Source organism: Erythrolamprus reginae, chromosome 9 (genome assembly GCF_031021105.1).
Source record: "Erythrolamprus reginae isolate rEryReg1 chromosome 9, rEryReg1.hap1, whole genome shotgun sequence".
NCBI classification, from domain to species: domain Eukaryota; kingdom Metazoa; phylum Chordata; class Lepidosauria; order Squamata; family Dipsadidae; genus Erythrolamprus; species Erythrolamprus reginae.
In genome coordinates, this window is record NC_091958.1 from 13,313,325 (window position 1) to 13,332,192 (window position 18,868).

The window sequence follows — 18,868 nt, forward strand, 5'->3', positions numbered from 1 at the left end:
AGCATCGCAAAACACAGAAGTCCGGAGGTGGGGGTTTCCCATGGAGGGGAGCCTCAGGGGAATCCAGCAGTGCAAAAACGGGCGCTTCGGCTGGCAAAAGGGATGAATTTTGGGCTTATACACATTAATCCCTTTTCATTGATTCCTATGGGAAACATTGTTTCATCTTACAAACTTTTCACCTTAAGAACCTCGTCCGGAACCAATTAAGTTTGTAAGACAAGGTATCACTTTAATCTTAAAACAAAATGATAACAATTTTTTTTAAAAAACCCTCTGAATTTTTGTAAGGCCTCTTCAAATTGTGAGTCCCTAGGCTGCAGTTTGCTTAGCTTCTGTCTATTTTGGGCTCTGGAGGAGGACAAGGAACCAAATGGGGCTTCTTGCCTAGAACATATTTTTCAAAGAGTGTTCCTAAAACAAACATTTTGGAAAGCTATCAAGTTCCACTTGATTGGCCTTATTCTTCATTGAACTTTGCTCCAATGTTCCTATTTAATTAGTGAAAGTTATAGTTATTACTCCAAGTTCCTTGAAAAGGTAATCTAAAGTCAACAAACTTACTAGAGGAGGGGCTAAGGTGCCAGGCTTTAATAGAAACCAGCCTTTGGATTTCCTCCATGAACTTAGCAGGTCTTTACAGCATCTGGACAAGCTATAGGTCAGTTCTTGACCTGTTCAATCAGCAAAAACTTAAGAAGGCAAAGGTTCTCCTTGCACATACTGTTATGACCGATTAGGTCTTACAGAGTGGCCTTCTCCGGGTCCCGTCGACAAAACAATGCCATCTGGCGGGACCCAGGGGAAGAGCCTTCTCTGTGGCGGCCCCGGCCCTCTGGAATCAGCTCCCCCCAGAGATTAGGACTGCCCCCACCCTCCTTGTCTTTCGCAAACTTTTGAAAACTCATCTATGTCGCCAGGCCTGGAGGAATTGATGTATCCTTAGCTGCCTTTGATTTTATGGATGGTGTGTTTGGGCTGTATGACTGTTTTTAATAGGGTTTTTTTTAAAGATTGTTTTAACATTGTTAACATTGGATTTGTATATAATGTTTTATTGTTGTGAGCCGCTCCAAGTCCTCGGAGAGGGGTGGCATACAAATCTAATAAATTATTATCGTTATCATTATCGTTATCGTTATCATTATCATTATCATTATCGTTATCGTTATCGTTATCGTTATCGTTATCGTTATCGTTATCGTTATCGTTATCGTTATCATTATCATTATCATTATCATTATCATTATCATTATCATTATCATTATCATTATCATTATGAAGGGCAGCAAAAAATTTTGCTACCACTCTGTGGGTGTGGCTTGTTTTGTGGGTGTGGCTTGCCGACCATGTGACCAGGTGGGAGTGGCTTGATGATCATGTGACTGGGGGTGGCTTAAAGGTCATGTGACTGGCTTAAAGGTGGCCAACTTGACATCACTCACGTCAAGGGTTAGGGTTAGGGTGCCTGGCCTATCTTCGCCTCAAAGAGATACCATTTCCCCCCTCTATTTACTATTACTGAACATCCAAAATATACTATTTAATTCTATGTATATAGGCCATATGTGTACATGCATATTACACAGAGGCACACAAAAATATACATTATCTACTATATAAACTGTAAGTGTATGTACACACACACACGGACAGCTCTTCTAAAATTATACACATTCATCCTCATTTACTGCGATAGGAAAAACATGCCCAGAAGGTTAAAAAAAAGAAAAAAAAAATCAATTTTTTTCTACCGATTTTGCGTACCTGACCATACTCATAGGAGCCCATCACTGGTTGTGGCCCGCTAGCAGCCAGTGCAGCTGCGAGCGGATCCCACCAGAGAAGAGGTTGATGTGGTGATGCGCCACTGTGCAGCTGGCACCCCGAGTCGGACAGTGACGGGGCTGAGAAGATTCAGTGCCAAAGGCAAAGGTCCAGCCAGGGGCTTCGGAACCCTCCAGAAACTCCCATCAGTGACGAGGAAGAAGAGGAAGAATTTAGTCTCAATGCACGGGCATGCAGAGCTGCAAAAAGGCATGAATGGTTACTCGGGAGGAGGTCTCCTCGGGAGTAGGCTTGAGGCTAATTGGCCACTCGCCCTAGCCTATTTAAGGGATGACGACACAGGCAGCAATTTGCAGGAAACTGTTACGTATTGACTAATACCTTTGTATGCTAGGATGCCTCCGGGCGGGCTGCAGATATGGGCAGGTGGCAGACATAGGTGGGGCGGACGAGGTTCATGTGCGCATGGGTGGTGGTTGGGCATGCGCACGCACCGGCAGAAGATTTGCTTCCTGCACATTTAATAATACCAAGTGTGTATTGAACTTCAATTTGATTTTTTATGAAACAAACCAAACTCATATCAATACCATTCCCTATATACTATCATTTAATTATACCTATATTTATTTTATGTTTCATCAACTACTACCAATCGTGAACTACTATTACATAATATTACTAGAAGTATTCTTCTCTTTCCCCTTAAGAAAAAACACAGAAATCATCCATTTTCTTCAAGTTAGCCTTTTTTATTTCCTTGGCTTTTCTTTTTCTATTTCCTCCTTTGATTTTGTATCCCCGATTAATTACTCCTTTTCCCCTTTTTAATATTTATTAATATTGTAGATTTTCCTTCAACCTTTCTTAATTCCTTCCCACCATCTCTTTTCTTGTCTTATTGAGTATCCATATCTTTACTCATTTTTTCTATCGCTATTAAACCCAAAGTAATGATCATAAGAATCAAAATTATCATTAAACTGTTCATTTTCTATGTCTTCTTCTGTTTTTTCCACTGTTGAATTCAAAGTCTTCTTCTTCTGTTTTCCTTTTTTGCTGCCTTTTTGTTCTAGTTCATTTTCTTTCTTTATCATTATAGTATGAAGATCTTTTACTCCATCTGCAAATTCTGAAACATTTTTTTTACTTCTTTGAATTCTTCACGACAGTTTTTCAAAAGAGCTATCAACTCTTCATGGTTGCTGACTTCCATGTTAAGTCACAATTCATAAGCTTACACAATAAGTCCAGCTATCAAGGAATGTCTTTTTACACTCTTTATAATTAATTTCCTTTTCATCTCCGAGACCGCCTTCTGCCGCACGAATCCCAGCAACCGGTGAGGTCCCACAGAGTTGGCCTCCTTAGGGTTCCCTTCGACCAAACAATGTCGGTTGGCGGGACCTAGGGGTAGAGCCTTCTCTGTGGGAGCCCCGGCCCTCTGGAATCAACTCCCGCCAGAGATTCGCATTGCCCCTTCCCTCCTTGCCTTCCGAAAGAGATTAAAAACCCATCTTTGCCGCCAGGCTTGGGACTTTTAGATCTTCCCCTGACCACTGAATGCCTTAAATATGACTGCTGAATGTTTTGTTAATAAGTTAATTGTTTGGTTAATTTTTTTTCTTTTAATTGTTTTTAAATTGAAGTATTAATTGGATTACATTACTATTCTGTTTTTATATGTGCTGTGAGCCGCCCCGAGTCCTCGGAGAGGGGCGGCATACAAATCCAATTAAATAAATAAATAAAATAAAGAAATGAATTTAGATAGATTATTTATCTTTAGTATTTGATGCATCGAAGTTCATTCCAAGTTCATTCGCTCCAATTCAAGCATATAAACCTAAACCCTTAGTACTCCAAAGTATTGTTCCAGGCAAGTCCAAAGCTGTAAAAGAGGCTATAAATTCCTCATATTCGCATGCCTCCATAAAACCAAAGTGAGAGTTCATCATAGTTCCTTACAGCAGGCCAGCTGTAAATAAAAACAATGCAATGTGTTCCAACAATCTATTAAAATGTCTCCTTTTACCCCGATCTCCGTCTTTTATGGACGCAAAGACATTTGTTTTCTTTGCACCACAATTGCGTACAGCCACCTTTGCAATTCTAAAATCCATGAATGCTTCTCTGTTACATTTTCCCCTAAAATTTGACTTTCTGACGGGATATCTTGATTTTTCCATGTTTGAGTATAGGCTATTCTGGTTGCCGTAACTATATGCATCACTAGATGTAATATTTGTTTAGGGTACTTTTTATTCCATATTCCTAATAAGAAACCTTCTGGGGAAAATTCCTTCTGGCTTCACTGAAGCTTCCAGACTTCTAATAGGCCTGTTGGGCAGTTTTTTGCTATCCCCATTGTTCACGAAAGCCTCCTAAAACCTGGGAATGGCCAAAAATGGCCCAACAGGGCCAACCGGAAGTTCGGAAATGAAACAGAAATGGAGCTGCCCTTCTCCTTACCTTCAGAAAGTTGCAACCAGGCCTTGCACACCTTGGCTCATTTCTTCTGCAGCCGGCAAGGCTTTCCTGAAGGCCTCTGTGGTCGATAACAGGGCTGCGGATCGATCCGGAGCTCTGTAATCAGCTGCAGAAGCCTTTCCTAAAGGTGTTTTCTGAAGGCCTCTCTAGAAGAGAATAGAATAGAATTTTTATTGGCCAAGTGTGATTGGACACACAAGGAATTTGTCTTGGTGCATATGCTCTCAGCGTACATAAAATAAAATATACATTTGTCAAGAATCATGTGGTACAATGATTGTCATAGGGGTCAAATAAGCAAAGAAGAAGCAATATTAATAAAAATCGTAGGATATAAGCAACAAATTACAGTCATACAGTCAACATGGGAGGAAATGGGTGAAAGGAATGATGAGAAAAACTAGTAGAATAGAAGTGCAGATTTAGTAGAAAGTCTGACAGTGTTGAGGGAATTATTTGTTTAGTAGAGTGATGGCATTCGGGGGAAAAAAACTGTTCTTGTGTCTAGTTGTCTTGGTGTGCAGTGCTCTGTAGCGACGTTTTGAGGGTAGGAGTTGAAACAATTTGTGTCCAGGAAGTGAGGGGTCAGTAAATATTTTCCCCGCCCCTCGTGCAGTATACAGGTCCTCAATGGAAGGCAGGTTGGCAGCAATTGTTTTTTCTGCAGTTCTGATTCTCCTCTGAAGTCTGTGTCAGTCCTGTTGGGTTGCAGCACCAAACCAGACAGTTATAGCCAATAACAGAGCCTGGATCGATCTGGAGCTCTGTTATCAACTACAGAAGCCTTCAGGTAAGCCTTGTTAACGGCAGAAAAAAATGGGCCAAGGTGTGCGAGGCCGGGATGCAGCTGTCCAAAAGCTGAAGAAGTTCCTGAAGGCCTCTGACAGCGAAAAGGAGGCTGGGGCGGGACACACAGAAGTGAACATCCGGTTGGCCTATTGGGCCATTTTTGGCTGTTCAGGAGGCTTTCCTGAAGCCTGGGGAGAGAGAGAAAACAGCTGAAAAGGAGGCCAAAAATCGACTTGACAGCACGCGAATGTGTGCTGGAGCTGACCTGAGGCAACACCATGCGTGCCCTCAGCTATGGCTCCGCGTGCCACCTGTGCCATAAGTTCGACACCACTGTTGTAGGGCTTCTTTTTCCCTTCCACAAGACTCTCCTTGCTGTTTCTATAAAAGGAGCCAATGTCGAGTGAGCAAAGGGGACAAATTATTTCTGTTCTTGATGTGGCTCCATCTTTGGATATCGAGTGGAGAAGTCATTTTTCTGATATGAAAATCCGCCTCCTTGTGGTCTCTTTAGGTATCTACTAGGTTACTTTCCTTATGCAGATCGTTCTCAATTTACAGCCATAAGTCAAATTCAACCCAAAATTGAATTTATTTGTTTGTTTGTTTGTTTGTTTGTTTGTTTGTTTATTTTTCTATGCTCCCCTGCAACGTTGAATACAAGAATATATAAGAAATCTAAATAACTATAAAAAATTGTGGAAATTAACTAAAAAATGTTCTTTAAAAGACCCCATGTACAGTCACATACATTCATCTAATCCAATCATATCTAGTATCGGACGGAGACAGTCTCATCACTCATGCCACCCATGCTTGCCAGTATGCAACCCAACAGGACCGACACAGACTTCAGAGGAGAATTAGAACTGCAGAAAAAACAATTGCTGCCAACCTGCCTTCCATTGAGGACGTGTATACTGCACGGAGTCAAAAAGAGGGTTGTGAAAATATTTATTGACCCCTCACATCCTGGACATAAACTGTTTCAACTCCTACTTTCAAAACATCGCTACAGAGCATTGCACATCAAGACAACGAGACACAAGAACAGTTTTTTCCTGAACGCCATCACTCTGCTAAACCAATGATTCCCTCAACACTGTCAAACTATTTACTAAGTCTGCACTATTATTACTACTAGTTTTTTCCCATCATTCCTATCACCCCATTTCCTCCCACTTATGACTGTATGACTGTAACTTGTTGCTTGTATCCTTAAGATTTTTTAATTAATTAATATTGATTGTTTCCTCGTTGCTTATTTGACCCCCTATGACAATCGTTAAGTGTTGTACCACATGATTCTTGACAAATGTATCTTTTTCTTTTATGTACGCTGAGAGCATCTGCACCAAAGACAAATTCCTTGTGTGTGCAGTCACACTTGGCCAATAAAGAATTCTATTCTAAATCAAGGAATTAAAAAAACCCTAACAGTCATAGAGCTGGAAGAGACCTGGGAGGTCATTTAGTCCAACCCCCCTGCTCTCACCAGGAGACCTATATTATTTCTGATAAATGACTGTCCAGTGTCTTAAAAGCCTCCAGTGTTGGAACACACAATTTCTGAAGGCAATTTGTTCCACTGGTTAAAATTTCCACAATTAAGTGCTGTAAATGCAAAACAACCAGATTGAGCTTGGTTTTGCAAACCATGGGCTACCAAAATTTTTACTACTATACTGTGGGCGTGGCTTATGCAGGACGCCCTGCATTTTCTTTCAACATCTTTCAGTGCAAATTGGATGCTCTGGGGTGGAGCTCTATTTTTATTACCCCACTGTTTTCTCCCCTGTCCGGGCAGTAGCCCACTCCTGATGGTAAAGTAAAATCCCTGGCTCCAACCACTTCTGCCTTCATATATTGTAGCTCCCCTGCTGTACTTCATTTCCCAGCATCTTTCATTATGGACCTGCTGGCTGGCATCGGAAAACTACTCTTCCCTCCTTGGTAAGGTTTAAACAGACTGTGATTAAGTTCATGTTGCAAAAACAACCACACGATGGCCCCCAAAACCCTCTCAAATCTAGAGAAGGAAATATACTGCATCGGTGGGGAAATTGTGGTGAAGAAATTCTCCAGATTTTATGTATTTATTTATTTTGTTGTTTGTTAGTCAAACATGTACGAGATAGCACGTGTAGCATAAACACCAAAAAAAACCTGGACTTGAAATACTGAAGTTGGACAATTTAACAACTACGTCGCCTCTGAACTGATCTAACCATAGTTTACAAAATCATATACCGAAATGTCCTTCCTGTTAATGACTACTTCACCTTCAACCGCAACAACAGACGGGAATGTAAAAGATTCAAACTAAATTTAAAAATGTTCCAAACTAGACTGTAGAAAATACGACTTGAGCAATAGAGTGATCAACACCTGGAATCCACTACCTGACACTCTGGTTTCTTCCCCCAATACCAAAATCTTCAACCTTAGATTGTCTACAGTTGACCTCTCCCCTTTTCTAAGAGGTTTGTAAGGGGCATGCATAAGTGCACCATTGTGCCTACCATCCCTGACCTACTGTCCTATTGTCTTCTTTTATCATTACTTTCTATGTTATGTTTATATAAACTACTATCCTATACTTGATTGGCAAATAAAATAAAAGAAAGAAAGAAAGAAAGAAAGAAAGAAAGAAAGAAAGAAAGAGAAAGAAGAAAGTAAGTACTGGTAAATGAGTACAACAAGAGAGGGACGGTAGACACAGTGGTGCATTTATGCACGTCCTTAGAGTCCTCTTAGGAAAGGGGTGAGGTCAACAGTAGATAATCTAAGATTAAATTTTGGGGATTTAGAAACCAGAGAGTCAGGTAATGCATTTGAGGCATTGACCACCCCTAAAGTCATATTTTCTGCAGTCCAGTTTGGAGCGGTTTACATTGAGTTTGTATCTATTATGTGCTCATGTGTTGTTGTGGTTGAAGCTGTAGTAGTCATTGACAGGACATTGTGGCAGATGGTTTTATGAACTACATTAAGATCAGTTCAAAGGCGACTTAGTTCTAGGTCGGTGATGGTGAATCTTTTTTGGCTCGGGGGGTCCAAAGGTTGTGCACATGTGCGATAATGTGGGCATGTGTGCCCACACCCCATAATGCAGTGCCCTCCCCCCTACACATGCACACAAGCCCCACACTGCCCCCTCCCACGCATACACATAGGCCTCACTGAAGCCCTCTGGACTTAGTCTGGAAAGAGGAGAAAATGGCCGAAAAGAAGGCCGAAAAATCAGTCAACCAGCGTGGACACATGAACACTGCAGCTGACATGGGGCAGCACCTCAGATGCCCTTAGATATGGCTCCGCGTGCCACCTGTGGCACCCATGCCATAGGTTTCCCATCAATGGTATAGGGTCTTTGCTTGAAGCAGGGGTGGGCAGCAGGCACGACAGGGTGGTATGCAGTTCCACCGGTGGAAATGAAGATGTGTGCACAGCTCCAGCTGATTGGCAGCTGTCACTCCCTGGATTACTGAACTCAGCTCGGTTCTCTTTTTCCCCTGCTGCTGCTGCTGTATCTGCACTCCTTGCTTTTTTCCTCTTTCCTCCTTCCTGGCCTCGAATAGAAACATAGAAACATAGACGTCTGACGGCAGAAAAAGACCTCATGGTCCATCTAGTCTGCCCTTATACTATTTTCTGTATTTTATCTTAGGATGGATATATGTTTATCCAGGCATGTTTAAATTCAGTTACTGTGGATTTATCTACCACGTCTGCGGAAAGTTTGTTCCAAGGATCTACTACTCTTTCAGTAAAATAATATTTTCTCATGTTGCTTTTGATCTTTCCCCCAACTAACTTCAGATTGTGTCCCCTTGTTCTTGTGTTCACTTTCCTATTAAAAACACTTCCCTCCTGGACCTTATTTAACCCTTTAATATATTTAATGTTTTGATCATGTCCCCCCTTTTCCTTCTGTCCTCCAGACTATACAAATTGAGTTCATTAAGTCTTTCTGGATACGTTTTATGCTTAAGACCTTCCACCATTCTTGTAGCCCGTCTTTGGACCCGTTCAATTTTGTCAATATCTTTTTGTAGGTGAGGTCTCCAGAACTGAACACAGTATTCCAAATGTGGTCTCACCAGCATTCTATATAGCGGGATCATAATCTCCCTCTTCCTGCTTGTTATACCTCTAGCTATGCAGCCAAGCATCCTACTTGCTTTCCCTACCGCCTGACTGCACTGTTCACCCATTTTGAGACTGTCAGAAATCGCTACCCCTAAATCCTTTTCTTCGGAAGTATTTGCTAACACAGAACTGCCAATACAATACTCAGATTGAGGATTCCTTTTCCCCAAGTGCATTATTTTACATTTGGAAACATTAACTGCAGTTTCCATTGCTTTGACCATTTATCTAAACCATTTATCATAAAGCTAAATCATTTACCATATTACAGACGCCTCCAGGAATATCAACCCTATTGCACACTTTAGAGTCATTGGCAAATAGGCAAACCTTCCCTACCAAACCTTCTCCTATGTCACTCGCAAACATATTAAAAAGAATAGGACCCCTCTCTCCTTCCCTCTCTCCTGCCCGGCTCCCCTCCAGCCTCACGCGGCCACCTCCACCTGAGGTGCAAGCAGAAGGCAAGGGTGGAAGCAGCGCTGGCAGCATTTAGGCTTCTGGCAGCCCCCCCCCCCCCCCGTTCGCCTAGCTACCCAGCCTGAGGCGGGGGATGACCCAGGAAGAAGAGCGCGGGAAACGCAAAGCAAATTGTCACCCAGTGAGCAAGACGGGTAAAGTTGTACGTCGAGGATTTAACAGTTCACTTGAACGATGATGATCATTCAAGCCACTCCCACCTGATCACATGGCCGGCAAGCCACTCCTACCAGTGGCCGGCAAGCCACTCCTACCCATTCAAGCCACTCCCAGCTGATCACATGACCATTAAGCCACACCCACAAAATAAGCCACACCCACAGTGTGGCAGTAAAATTTTTGGCTGCCCATTACTGGTTGCAGGGGTGGGTTCTATCTTACCTCTTTGTCAATTCGCTTCTTTCCGTTCTGTGTGGCTGTAATGCATAGGTGTGGGCGTGCTTTGCACATTTATTTACTTATTTATTTATTCCATTTAGACTCAGGGCAGCTTACAACATGTTAGCAATAGCCCAGAGCCAGCCTATTGCCCCCATAATCCAGGTGCTCATTTTACCCACCTCGGAAGGATGGAAGGCTGAGTCAACCTTAAGCTGGCGATGAGATTTGAACCGCTGACCTGCAGATCTAGCAGTCAGCTTTAGTAGCCTGCAGTACTGCACTCTACCCACTGCGCCACCTCGGCTCAATGCATACGCATTGCCAAAAACAGCAAAAAGATCAAAACCAAGATGGTGTCGCATACTCAGGGCTGAAAGCTCACCTTCTGTACATGCACAAAAACCAAAAAAACAGCAAAAAATTCCAAAACAATTCCCCCAAAATTCCCAAAATAATTTCCAAAAAATTCCCCAAAAAAATTTCAAAAAATTCCCCAAAACGTTTTCCAAAAAATTCCCCCAAAAAGATAGCACCCATGGACCAGGACTCACAGAACTGGGTTTACCACCTGTTTACTACCAGATCTATAAAACCGGTGCAAACCAGGAAGAACCCATCTCTGCAGGGGTTGGACTAGATCAGTGATTTTCAACCTTTTTTGAGCCGCGGCACATTTTTTACATTTCCGAAACCCTGGGGCACATTGAGCGGGCGTGGGGTGGGGGCTAAAAAAAGTTTGGACAAAAAAATTATATCTCTCTCTTCCTCCCTTTGGCTCTATTTCTCCCCCCCCCCTCTTTCTCTCCCTTCCTCTTTCTTTCTCTCTCTCTCCATCCCTCTTTCTTTCTCTTCCTTCCTTCCTCTCTTTTTTGCTCTCTTTCTCTCTCCCTCCCTACCTCCCTCTATGTCTTTCTCTCTCTCTCCTTCCCACCCTCTCTTTCTCTCTTTCTCTTGCTTTCTTTCTTTCTCTTGCTCTCTCTCTTTCTCTCTTGCTTTCTTTTTCTTGTTCTCTTTCCCTCTCTTGCTTTCTTTCTCTCCCTCTCTTGTTCTCTTTCTCTCTCTCTCTCTCTCTCTCTCTCTCTTGCTTTCTTTCTCTCTCTCTCTCTTGCTTTCTTTCTTCCTTTCTTTCTCTCTCTGAGCTTCACGGCACACCTGACCATGTCTCGCGGCACACTAGTGTGCCACGGCACACTGGTTGAAAAACACTGGACTAGATGACCCACAAAGTCCCTATGAGGTCCCGACTTGTTACTCGGTTAAAAGCCAAAAGCCTTTTGGGGGGGACTTTCCAACCCCTCTGCAAGGAACAAATTCTTCCACGGGGGAATTGCATTTTTCTCGCGTGGGATTTCCCCTCTTCTAAACCAGTTGGGCCACCTGTGCATTGAAGACAGCTTCCATTGTTCTTTTGCTGGATCTTAATACCAGGGGACGGAAACATCTGCACTGTTTATAAAAGAGGGAACCGGCTTCCTGCTGGTTTCGCAGTCAGTTTATTCATCCTCGGTGCTTCGAGGGGAAGTGAGTGGGGGGGGAGGCCGAGGGGGGCAAGTGGCTTGCTTTGCTTGCACAGAATTTATTTTATTTATTTTATTTTTTTATTTTGTCCAATACACAATGAGGGTTTTAGTGGGTATATATCTATATACACATAGTAAAATACATGATGAAGGTAATAGAGGAGATACTCATAGTAAAATATATCTAAGAAATAATAGAAAAGAAGATAAAGTAATAGAACATATCAATGAAAAAATAGAAGAAGAGATATAAGAGTAGAAGAAAGGTATAGGAGATACAGGAGAGCAATAGGACAGGGGACGGAAGGCACTCTAGTGCACTTGTACTCGCCTCTTACTGACCTCTTAGGAATCTGGATAGGTCAACCATAGATAATCTAAGGGTAAAGTGTTGGGGGTTTGGAGATGACACTATGGAGTCCGGTAATGAGTTCCACGCTTCGACAACTCGGTTACTATTCTATTCTTCCCTTCCAACTTTCTTTGGATGAAGTGACGGTGAGATCAGGGTCTGTGATCAGATAAAGGAAACCAGAGTTTCCACGGGTTCATGTTAGAATTGAAGTATTCTCACAAAGAATCTGAAATCATAGAAACATAGAAGTTTGACAGCAGAAAAAGACCTCATGGTCCATCTAGTCTGCCCTTATACTATTTCTTGTATTTTATCTTAGGATGGATACACAGTATGTTTATCCCAGGCATGTTTAAATTCAGTGACTGTGGATTTACCGACCACGTCTGCTGGAAGTTTGTTCCAAGGATCTACTACTCTTTCAGTAAAATAATAGTAGTAGATCCATGGAACAAACTTCCAGCAGATGTGGTTGGTAAATCCACAGTAACTGAATTTAAACATGCCTGGGATAAACATATATCCATCCTAAGATAAAATACAGGAAATAGTATAAGGGAAGATTAGATGGACCATGAGGTCTTTTTCTGCCATCAATCTTCAAATCATTGGCTTCTGGTAAAATCAGGAGGCTGGTAGGACTTTTTCTGATTAACAAAGTCATGAAAAGGGTGAAGGTTTTGTGAACCGCAATTTATTTCATCGTGCTGATATTTTGTGTGTGTGTGTTTTGCCATTGTAAACTAACACAGTTTTCTCAACGGTTTCTGTGCTCTGCTGTACTTCTGCTCTGCCAAAGTCCTGGATTGTTATCTAAGTTAAAAGATAGTTTGGATGCTCATGTGTTTTCAAAACTTTCCTTCCTTCTTTCCTCACTCTTTCCTTCCTTCCTTCCTTCCTTCCTCATTTTCCCCTCCCTCCTTCCTTCTTTCCTCGTCCTTTCTTTCTGTCTTTCTTTTCCTTCCTCTTTCCTTCCTTCCTTCCTTCCTTCCTCCCTCTTTCCTTCCTTCCTTCCTCATTTTTCCCTCCCTCCTTCCCTCTTTCCTCGTCCTTTCTTTCTTTCTTTCTTTTCCTTCCTTGTCCTTCCTTCCATCCATCCTTCCTCCCTCCCTCCCTCTTTCCTTCCTTCCTTTTTCCTTCCTTCCTTCCTCCCTTTGTCCCTCCCTCCTTCCTTCTTTGCTTGTCCTTTCTTTGTTTCTTTTCCTTCCTTATCCTTCCTTCCTTCCATCCTTCTTTCCTTCCTTCCTCTTCCCTCCATCCTTGTCCTTTCTTTCTTTCTTTCTTTCTTTTCCTTCCTTCCTTCTTTGTCTTTTCTTTCTTTTCCTTCCTTCCTTTTCCCTCCCTCCCTCCCTTCTTTCTTTCCTTCTTTCTTTCCTGAATAAAATAAAACTACTCTAAATTTTGTTATTAGGGACCCTAAAGAAGCATTTAGATACCTGTCCATTTGGGACATTTTTTCTCTCTCTCCATGAACCAGGATGAATGTGGTGAATCAATACCACAATCTTTTTGCAATTGTTTAGTCCCTGCTGGCACATTTTTTCCCTTAGTTACTCAACTATTATTTTCAAACATTTCCATGGACTAGAACAAGAACATAATATCTGCTTTGCTTGCTAAAGTGATATTTGTGTTTATAGGGCAGCTGCCAAGCTCAAGATAAAGCTACTCCCCCATCCCTGACTATTTGTGACTATTATTTTCTCTTGGGTTTTTTCCTAGTTTTCTGAATTTCCCACATTTACAACATTGAAACAAAAGGGTTGGATGTGCATGGCACATGAAACCAGTGAGAAGCTAACCATATTATGCAAACTCAACTTTTGTAGTTAGTTTATTGTTGATGTGTAAATTCAAGAAACCTGTTTATGCAGTCATAAATAAGCGAAGGACAAGTAAACATGTTGCTCAAATACAACCAGCAACTTTAAAAATTCTAAACAGTTCAACAACATATACTGTAAAAACAGTTTATATATGTCTACTAACCAGAGCATACCAAACTTTTGCAGGACCAATCCTTGAATACAACTCATCTGTCTGGAATCCACACCGCATTTCAGACATAAACACTTTAGAAAATGTCCAGAGATACTTTACTAGAAGAGCCCTCCACTCACAACTACACAACTAGACTTACAATCCTGGGCTTAGAAAGCTTAGAACTACATCGCCTTAAACACGACCTAAGCATAGCCCATAAAATCATTTCCTATAACACTGTCAGACTTTCTACTAAATCTGCACTTCTATTCTACTCGTTTTTCTCATCATTCCTATCACCCATTTTCTCCCATGTTGACTGTATGACTGTAACTTGTTACCGTACTTATATCCTAAGGTTTTTATTAATATTGCTTCTTCATTGCTTATTTGAGCCCTATTACAATCATTAAGTGTCGTACCACATGATTCTTGACAAATGTATATTTTATTTTATGTACGCTGAGAACATATGCACCAAGACAAAATCCTTGTGTGTCCAATCACACTTGGCCAATAAAATTCTATTCTATTCTATTCTATTCTATTCTATAACGTCCTTCCTTCAATGACTACTTCAGCTTCAACCACAACAACACACGAGCTCACAACAGATACAAACTTAAAGTAAACCGCTCCAAACTCGACTGCAGGAAATACGACTTTAGTAACCATGTAGTTGATGCATGGAACTCACTACCAGACTCTGTAGTATCATCACCTAACCCCAAAAACTTTACCCTTAGACTATCCACTGTTGACCTCTCCCGATTCCTAAGAGGTCAGTAAGGGGCGTGCATAAGTGCACCAGAGTGCCTTCCGTCCCCCGTCCTAATATTTCTCTCTTACTAGCATCATGTATATAAACATTGTTATATCTTTGTATACTACCAATATGTACTTGACTAAATGAATGAATGAATGAACGAACGAACAAACAAACAAACAAACAAACAAACAAATAAATAAATATTACTCTTACGTCGATAAACCGAAGGCTGAAATAAGAGGTGGCTGCTTTAATGAACTGCAGTAATGCAGCGAGGTGCCTGGAACTTTTACTGAATCATTTTTGAAGTATGCAAGGCATTAGTCCATGAAATCCATTAAACAAATCCATTACTTTGGGGATGGAAACAGGACAAAAAAAGATATGAATAATGCAAGAAGGGTTTTTGTGTGTGTGTGTTTTGTTTCAGGATATAATGGTGCTGTGTCATATTTAATTGTTGTACAATGAAATAAGGGCAGAAATGAGGCTACAGATTGTAGCACAGTATGGTATTTTTAATGCACGTTCTTACCAGGAAATACCCCTCTGATATATATTTTTTTAATGTGATAGGAAGTAAAATACTTCAGTGGAAGGTGGAGCGTTCGAGGGCAAGAGGCAAACCAGCAGTGTCCAGTGCGAAAGGAAATTCTTTCAGCCAGCCCTGTTTTAATCGGTGGGAAAGGAATGTATTGCAAACGCATCCAGACCAGAAAAGAAGATTTACACGCTGGTCCGGTCAAGCCCTAACTGAACTCAAGAATAAATTGGATTTTCAGCCTCTGGAGTAAATTCCCGCGATTGGTGAGTACTTGATTTAAGGGTCCCTGTGGGAAGACCAAACCAAATCTCTGAAATGCTGGATTATAGAACTCAGGCTTTTCCAGTATATTTCCATCCAGAGTTTATCAAGGATGACCGCATTGGGGCAGGAAGACTGGGATAAGCTGGACTGAAGTGCTGTAGCCTAAGTTGATGTTCTTTGGAACTTAGTGCACAATTGCCTTTCTAGGGTGGCATCGTAGAATGGTCCTTTCCTTAATCTGAAGTCTTGTTTATCAGACCTGCGCTGTGATTTCCTTGTAAATCAGTTTATCTTTGAACAGGTATCCAAAACTCTCTGGAGCTATGTAATGGGGTATCAAATATAGGTTATTATACAAGTTGCCTTCATCCTACCTTCCTACCTACCTGTCTATCTTCTATCTATCTATCTATCTATCTATCTATCTATCTATCTATCTATCTATCAGAATAGAATAGAATAGAATAGAATAGAATAGAATTTTATTGGCCACGTGTGATTGGACACACAAGGAATTTGTCGTGGTGCATATGCTCTCGGCGTACATAAAAGAAAAAGATACGTTTGTCAAGAATCATGTGGTACAACACTTAATGATTGTCACAGGGGTCAAATAAGCAATGAAGAAACAATATTAATAAAATCTTTCTATCTATCTTTCTATCTATCTATCTATCTGTTTTATATGCTGCCCAATTCCTTAGGTATCAGGGCACCTTACAACAATAAAACAATGCAAATATTAAAATCAAATATTAAGCGATCAAACCCCATTAAACTAGTCAATCAATATTAATAACAATATTATGCATATGTTTTGGGAATGTCCGGTAGTGCAGAACTTTTGGAAAGAAGTGCAAGAGGACATTAATAGGATGTTAAACATACGATGGACATTTACAAAGGAAATGGCGGTAATGCTACTACAAATCTCCCAACTTTGATTGTCGTATAGGGGTTTATTTCTTACCATAGGAGAACCAAAGACCAGTGCAGGGACATTTCTGAAAATGTGGTCCATAAAGTTCTCCACATCTCTTTTATATTGAGAATAGAATGGAATGGAATGGAATGGAATGGAATAGAATGGAATAGAATAGAATAGAATAGAATAGAATAAAAGAGTTGGAAGGGACCTTGGAGGTCTTTTAGTCTAGGCAGAAAACCCTACACCACTTCAGATAAATGGTTGTCCAATCTCTTCTTAAAATTGTCCAGTGTTGGAGCAGTCATAACTTCTGGTGGCAAGTTGTTTCACTGATTGTTCTTTCAGGAAATTTCACCTTAGTTCTAGATGGCTTCTCTTCTTTATTAGTTTCCACCCGTTGCTTCTTATGCTGACTTCGGGTGCTTGGGAGAATAGCATGACTCCTTCTTCTTTGTGGCAATTCTCTTTTTTTGCATTTTTTCAAAGTTTTTGGGGGTTAGATGACGATGCTACAGAGTCAGGTAATGAGTTCCATGCATCAACTACTTGGTTACTAAAGTCGTATTTCCTGCAGTCAGGTTTAGAGTGGTTTACTTTACGTTTGTATCTGTTGGGTGCTTGTGCGTTGTTGTGGTTGAAGCTGAAGTAGTCGTTGACAGGAAGGACATTGTAGCAGATGATTTTATGGGCTGTGCTTAGGTCATGTTTAAGGCGACGTAGTTCTAAGCTTTCTAAACCTAGGATTGTACGTCTAGTTGCATAAGGTATTCTGTTGTAAGTGGAGGAGTGGAGGGCTCTTCTCGTAAAGTATATCTGGATTTTTTCTAATGTATTTATGTCCGAAATGTGGTGTGGGTTCCAAACAGATGAGCTGTATTCAAGGATTGGTCTGGTGAAAGTTTTGTATGCTCTGGTTAGTAGTGTGAGATTACCGGACAAATCCTGAGGACTCCTACCCTCAAATCGTCGCTACAGAGCACTGCACACCAAGACAACTAGACACAAGAACAGTTTTTTTCCAAACGCCATCACTCTGCTAAACAAATAATTCCCTCAACACTGTAAGACCTTTCTACTAAATCTGCACTTCTATTCTACTAGTTTTTCTCATCATTCCTATCACCCATTTCCTCCCATGTTGACTGTAATGACTGTAACTTGTTGCTTATATCCTAAGATTTTTATTAATATTACTTCTTCATTGCTTATTTGACCCCTATGACAGTCATTAAGTATCGTACCACATGATTCTTGACAAATGTATATTTTATTTTATGTACGCTGAGAGCATATGCACCAAGACAAATTCCTTGTGTGTCCAATCACACTTGGCCAATAAAAAATTATATTCTATTCTAATAGTTTCTATTCTCAAATGTGGGACACCAGCCCTGCAGTGTTGGACAAACCCCCCTCTTGTCTCAACCTGCTGAGTGCCTCGAACCGCCATTCAGAGGGAGATGGCTTTGCAGGCAGATTTCCTGGGAAAGCAAAGCAAGCGAGCGTGTGTGAACCTGTGTCCATCTGGCATCCTGCCTTACGCAGCATCTGTGTATGGAAAGACCAGGCAGAATGTGTGAGAGATGGTTACCATGGCAGAGACAGGCCTTAGGGAGACATGGCCTTGTTTGGAAGGAAGCACATCTTGATTTCTGCGGCCGTTTGCAAAAGCCCAGCCTTGCCAAGGAGACCAAATGCGAACGGCAGATAATGCGAGGGGGCTTCCTTTTGGCCGGCCCTGGGTCAGCCAGCCTATATCCGCAGCCCAGATCCCACGTGGCCCTTCCTTGTGGGCTGATTTATTATTGTTAGCCGAAAGGAAGTGGCTCAGCAAATAACAAATTCCTCATCCTTTCAGAAATTAACTCTGCTGCCTCCTACTACGGCTGACATGTCCAGAATAACAATCAGCAGATGCCACAGACCAATTATCTTGGCGGGACCCAGGGGAAGAGCCTTCTCTGTGGCGGCCCCGGCCCTCTGGAACCAACTCCCCCCAGAGATTAGAATTGCCCCCACCCTCCTTGCCTTTCGTAAGCTTCTTAAAACCTACCTCTGCCGCAGGCATGGGGAAACTGAGATACTCTTTCCCCCTAGGCCTTTACAATTTTATGCATGGTATGTCTGAATGTATGTTTGGTTTTATAATAAGGGTTTTTAACTGTTTTCATATTGGATTGTTATATGCTGTTTTTATTACTGTTGTTAGCCGCCCGAGTCTACGGAGAGGGGCGGCATACAAATCCAATAAATAAACGAATAAACGAATAAACGAATAAACAAATAAACGAATAAACGAATAAACGAATAAACAAATAAACAAATAAACAAATAAACAAATAAACAAATAAACAAATAAACAAATAAATAAATAAATAAACAATAAATAAACAATAAATAAACAATAAATAAACAATAAATAAAC

General features: G+C 41.2%; 1 protein-coding gene across 1 annotated transcript in view; it reads left to right on the forward strand.

The window, feature by feature from the left end:
- The first annotated feature begins 15,303 nt into the window (after window positions 1-15,303).
- RIPOR1 (RHO family interacting cell polarization regulator 1) overlaps window positions 15,304-18,868 on the forward strand; it is a 157,296-nt gene continuing 153,731 nt past the window's right edge. The window contains exon 1 of the mRNA XM_070760325.1: window positions 15,304-15,514. The gene's annotated coding sequence lies outside the window, so the exon portion shown is untranslated. The remainder of the gene's footprint in view (window positions 15,515-18,868) is intronic.